Genomic DNA, 6,000 nt, shown 5'->3' with positions numbered 1-6,000 from the left:
ACTAGGGGAGAGGTTGGGCCCGGCGCGGGGCTCCCGCGGGCGCGGTTCGCCCCGCAGTATCGCTCCTGGCAGTGTGTGTAACCATCAACCCCGGCCCCCGGTCCGTCCTGAGGGCAGCCTCACGCGACTGCCCAAAAAACAAAGGGAGGGAAGAAAGCCGGGCGGGTCAAGGAAAGAGTTTTTTCCCCGAACAAGTCGGTCGCTCGGTAACTTCGCGGCCGCCCGCTGGCTCCCGCCCGCAGCGCCGGGCAGGACGCGCTCCATCCCTGCGGGACGACCGACCCCCGTTCCCCTCCGGCGGCGCGGTGCTGCCGGCAGCGGGCCGCGGTCCCGGGCAGGGCAGGGCAAGGGGCTGCCCGGCGGGGCCCGCTCCCCTTCCCTGCTCCGGCCGCCGTCAGGGGAACCCGCGCACCGCCGGAGGCTCCAGCTCCGCGCTAAGGCCGTCGGTGCTGCTAAAATTCGCAGTGCTCGAGTGCCGGAGCCGCAGGGCTGGGGCAGCCGGGTGGTCCCGACTCTGCCCCCTCTCGCCCTCTCCCCGCGGGCGCTGCCACCCCTCTCCGCGGGAGCCCCGACGGCGCGACCGGGAGCGCTGCCGCTCCGCGCACCCACCGAGATGCGGACCCACCCCCGCGGAGCGGCTTCGCACTCAGCCCGGCCCTTGGGCCGGTCAGTCCCGCTCAGCGGCCGGTGCGCGCCGCTGCGCACCCGCGCAGTGTGTCTAAGCGGTGTTTGCGCCCACAGAGGCGAGCGCTGCGGGGGGGAACGCGGGCAGCGCCCGTCTCGCCGCTCCGCGCAGGTAAGGCGGCTCCGCGGGTATCCGCGGAAGGCACTCCGGGGTCCCCCGCGCCCCCCAAGCTCCGCTGGCCTGATACCCCTCCACCTCCCGCGCGGCTGTGAAAAAGTTGGTAGGGGTACGCAGCGCTGCACCCCCGCCGACAGGGCGGCCCCGGCCCGCGCGCTGAGCTGTCCTGCGGGGCGCGGAGGGGTGCGCAGGGATGCGCAGCGCTGCGCCCCGTGCTCCACCGCCACTTTCGCTTCCCCGCGGGGCCGCCCCGCCTCCCCCGGCCCGGCCCCCCCCCCGCCCCCCCCCGGCCGTCCTCCGCGGAGCTCCGCGCCGGCGGGGCTCTCGCCCTTCACCCCCTGCGCGCTTCATCCCCCGCTTCTATTATTTTTTTTCATTATTATTATTTTTCCCTTGCGCCGAGCCTTGTTTACCCAGCAGGTGGATGTGACGTCAGAGACTGACAACAGCAAAAAATAACAACATCTCCCTCCGCGGGGGTGTCGCGGGCCGCCCCCGGCCCGCCCGCGCGGGGTTGCGCGGGGCGGGGAGGGGGCGCGGGGCGGCGCGGGGCGGGGGCGCGGCGGGGCGGCGTGCGGGGCCCGCGGGCGCGGCGCCGGGCGGAGGGCTCTATTGTTATTTACCGAGCGGCGGAGCACGCCGCCGCGCCGCCCGGGCTCGGCGTGCCGGAGGGACGGGAGGGAGGGACGGGACGGAGGCAGCCCCGCGCCGCTCCGCGCCGCCGCCCGCCCGCGTCGCGGCCGCGCCGTGCTGGGCAGCGGCAGGGCCGAGTCCTGCGGGTGAGTCCGGCGCCCCCCGACACTTTCCCCGCTCCTCCGGGGCTGTTGCACTTTTCCCCCCGCCGGCCCCACGTGCCCGGCCGCCCCTCCCCGACCGCCGCGGCGGTACCGGGGGGTGGGGGGATGTGGGGCGGCGGTGCGCGGATGCGGAGCCCTCTCCCCGGACTGTGGGGCCGCCCGCACCCCCTCCCCGCCCACTTTGGAAACTTCCCCCCCGCCCCGCGCTGCGCGCACCCCCCGCCGTGGTGGGATGCGGCGCGTCCCGCCTCCCTCCCATCCCCGCTCGCGCTTTCCGCGTGTTTTCCGCCGGGTCCCTCCGCGCCGCCGCCCAAGGGGCGCGTACGCCCCAACTTCGGCACTCGGGGCAAGAAGTTGCGGTGGGGCCGCGCCCCCCCTCTGCCCCCAGCTCCGTGCCCGGCTGCTCGTTCCCCCTTCCTCGGGCACCTGTTGCGGCTTTACGCCCGCGTAGCCCTTTCCGCAGGCGCGGAGCTCCACGCCGCGCATCCGCCCCCACCGCGGGTCCCTGGGACGCGTTGCGCCCATCCCCCCCCCTTTTCTCTTTTTTTTTTTTTTTTTTTGAAACGAAGTGTTTGAATAAACACCCGTGCCTCCCCAGCTAAGCCCGGCGCAACTTCTCGCTGCGCGGGTGCGGACTGCGCATCCTTTACGCGCGTGTGTGTACGCACGTCCCCCTCCCGCGCAGCCCCGCGGTGCGGAGCCTCGGGACGGAGCCGTGGCTCGCTGCGCGCCGCGGAGCCGCCGCCGGTGCCCGGTAAGTAGGGCCGCCCCGCGCACCTGCCGGCCCGCGCAGCGCCGCGCGGCCGCATCCCCGGGCAGCGGAGGGGTGCGCGCTGCAGGCGGCCGAGCGGCTCGTCCGCGCCTCCCTCCTCCCCACCCCCGCCCCGCCGGTTTCTGGCTTTCTTTCTTTCCTGAGGAAAAAAAAAAAACAAAACCAAAAACAACCCAACCCAGGGAGCGGGGCGCCGGCAGCTGCGCGGGCAGGGCTCCGCGGGGCGCAGCGCAGCCCCCTCCCCACCGCCCGGCAACTATTAATGACCGGGCGGCCCCGGCGCGGAGAGCATCGCCGGGCGGGCTGCGGAGCGCCGCGCTTTTAGCGAGTCTTCTGCTGCCACTTCGCTGTAATGATTTTAATTGCGTGTTTTTGCTTTGAGCGAACCAAGCCGAGCGAGATTACTTTTTTTGTTTTTCTTCTTTTCCCGTCCTTTCCCCCCCGGCTCCCCCCAAGGCTGGTAGCGGCGGCAGCGCGCAGCCTTCCCGTCCCTACCCGAGGTATCTGCCGTCTGCGAGCGCTCTCAGAGCCGCTTCTGTAGAGAAGCTGGAGCCCAACTTCTGTGCTCAGAAGTTTAAGGTTTCATTTTTAGCAACTGTTCTCGGAGTGAGTAATGGATGTGTACTGCTCGTAGCGTGTCGTCTACACCATACAGTCTGCTGATTTCTAGGGTGCTGGATGGTTCTAAATATTAAAACAGTTCTCTAAACTGCGTTTCCTTTCTATACAGTTTTTCTAAACTTGGATTTTACCTGTTTTGACCAAATGTTGAGGTCACTAGTGACAGCTGCTTAATTAGACCAAGTTGCAAGCATGTCATCGAAGAAACTTTTTTACTTGTGCTGTTGATCCATGGCTTGCTTTAATATTTTGGAAAACAGGGATTTTGCTCGGCTTAATATTATTTTTACAGTTTCTGTTACTGCTGAGAAGCTCTTACTTTTTGTAAGTTTGAGAGAGCCTGAAATAACTCAAGTTCCCAGAGAAGTGAGTGTGGGCAAGGAGGTACCGTGCATCTCTGCAGCTAGAGCTAGATTTGGGGGAAGATAGGGAAATCGGGGCTACTCGTTTCAACTTCTCTCCTCTGAAGCTTTTCCCCTGCACATTTTATTTGAACTATCTCCCATCCATATTGAATGGACCAGGGCACTGGGGGAGGAAGCTCTTCACTAGTTACCATTCAAAAGGTGTCGGCTAAAATCTCATTGCAAAAAGGTATTGTAGCTTTAACATCTTGCATTGGCAGCATTCTTCCCCCTAAGTCTTTGGATTAGTCATTGTATGAGAGACAGGAAAAAAAAAAATCACTTTTTTTTTTTTTCTGGAAAAAGTAAAGTAAACAGCCTCCAACAAGTGAACCTTGACAACCCAGATTAAGGAAGGCAGGAGAGATCAAACAAAGCTGCTGCTGGGCTGTTGTCAGGAGCTGCCTCACTGAAAGCTCTGGACTATTCGATCAGGCAGCAAGGCTATATGTTCACTTATGCAGAAATGGACCATTACAAATGCTGATCTTTGTTGTGAAACCAAAGGATAACTCTGAGAAAAATAACGACTATTTCAAACAAGGCTTTCTGTCGCTTATGATTTTGATTGCAAAGTTAGTTTTTTGTGCACGGGCTGGTTTTTGGGTTTGATGTTTGTTTTTTTTTTTTTAAAGTGGTGATGGTTTGAAGTGCATTTATACACTTTGAGAGGGACTTAGGATTTGATTTTGTTTACACTCTCTAGAGATACAGAAAAGGCGGCATTACAGCAGTGTAATGCAGAAAAATGTAAAAGTTCTGTGGAATTCAACTTTTATTTCTGGATCGCTGAATTGTAAGGAAACGTGGGTTTCTTTTTCTGTGTGTGTAAGTTCTGTGTTGGTGTATAATAGAGGAGTTTGGTAGTGGTTAAGCACTGTATGTTGGATAACTGCATTCCTAGAGTTTGGAAAACTTGTAATATCTTTCCTTCAAACATGTTGCCAAGCGGTCAGGATGGACCTTGGTTTTGATACGCCGGGATTTTTACAAGACTGTGTAATGTGTCTTCATGGCTGTATCAGAGAGACTGTTACTGTGTAGTTTTTTTGTGGAAATACCAGTAAAGACTATTAATAGACACTTGATTTTTCTTCAGTAAACAGTTAGGATTTAAGTACTAATCAAGCTGAACCAGGAGAGTGAGGTTAGTCTTGTTGTGTGACAGTTTCATGTTTGTATTCAAACACTTGATTGCAAACTTTACAAATGTGTGGCTTTCATTTCTTTAGGGTATTCTAAAGCAATGGAAATATCTATTAAAAAAAGAAAAATCCAAGTAAGAGGTTGTTACCCTAATGTATAATAATCAGGAAGCAGACCAAGTGCACATCTGCTGAAGAATTAAGAAATCCCAAATCTTTTTGCATATGCATTTTTTTAATTAGCTGTGCAGATCACACAATAAGTACTTTATACTTTCTGTAAGGTTTCATAACTGTCCTGCATAACTTATTCTAAAGCTTGTAGATTTTTATGGTATATACTTTAATTAGACAATAAAAAGTATGTGCATTAAACATGCACATGTATGCTATTAAGCCATTTTGTGTAATGTGTAATTTTTTTTAACATCTATAAACATTTTCTGCTTAAATCAGTTCCACCAGTAACTGTGACACTGCTGGGTTTTGCCCCGGTAGGAGAAGGAGCAGGGAAGTTGAGCAGCGAATTATGCATCGGACATTAGTGTGCAGAATACGCTGCAATATGTGTTTCTCATGGAGTGGATCACCTTTTTTAAGGGCTAAAATTTGCATTATCATCCTCGATGTGATATACTGTAAACATTTGTAGCTCCTGAATTACTCCTGTTTCATAGCACTGTAAAAATTAGGAAAAATGCTGGTAGTAAAAAGGCAATTTTATGGAATGTATCTTAGTGTTTAGTATTGGTACCTCTTGTGGTCATTTATATTGAGTGATTGAACTGGATAATACAATTCCTTATGTGAAATTTCTCTTGAGCATGTATTTGTATATCAAATGAAATAACATATGCACACACATATGTAGGATATGTATGTAAAATACAGTTATTTCTGCAAGGCTTTCCAGTTATTTATGGGGCATAATGATACTTCTGTCATCTTAAATTTTCTCCGAGAAGCTTTAATAAATTTAAATAGATTATATGCTGTCAGAAAATAGTATAAATTTTGTTTACGATTCACTTGCTTTAAGGTACTTATACTAAAGAAGCTCATTTAACCCCAAGACTGAGGAGCATTAAGTGGTGAGAGGAGTCTGCTGAAGAGCTGCTGCTGCCCTTTGCTCTTGTGATAATCTTAAATTACTACAATTTAATTGCAACTTCAAGGCGCTGAGCTGAAATATTTTCACGCAGCTGAGCCAGGGCTGGAGAAGGCTCGGTGAGGTTTTTGCAGGTAGCCGGGTGTCTCTTGGAGGCACAGCATTTGTTCAGGCCTCTTCTGCCCTTCGCAGCACATCCAGCATTGTGTGTGCACGGACAGGGCGCCTGGGAGGGAGCTTTCCCGGGGGTTCCCACTGCGGGGGGAGCGGGATCAGGCCCTGCAGGGCTGGGGTGCACAAGGGTTTAGTTTGTTGTCCGTATTTAAGCTGAATTAAATAGCACACTTTAAT

At 55.3% G+C, this 6,000-nt stretch overlaps 1 protein-coding gene across 3 annotated transcripts in view; it reads left to right on the top strand.

Moving 5' to 3' along the window:
- Positions 1-722: 722 nt before the first annotated feature.
- Positions 723-6,000, top strand: part of FOXP1 (forkhead box P1) — a 383,611-nt gene continuing 378,333 nt past the window's right edge. Inside the window, exon 1 of one of the 3 annotated variants that reach the window (XM_039559317.1) lies at positions 723-796. The gene's annotated coding sequence lies outside the window, so the exon portion shown is untranslated. Of the gene's footprint in view, positions 797-1,506; positions 1,582-2,336; positions 2,354-6,000 lie in introns of those variants that run through there. The other 2 variants (XM_039559316.1, XM_039559318.1) reach the window with 2 other exon arrangements.

This window comes from Corvus cornix, chromosome 12, assembly GCF_000738735.6.
Source record: "Corvus cornix cornix isolate S_Up_H32 chromosome 12, ASM73873v5, whole genome shotgun sequence".
Taxonomy (NCBI): Eukaryota; Metazoa; Chordata; class Aves; order Passeriformes; family Corvidae; genus Corvus; species Corvus cornix.
This window is presented reverse-complemented; position numbering and strand designations above follow the sequence as displayed.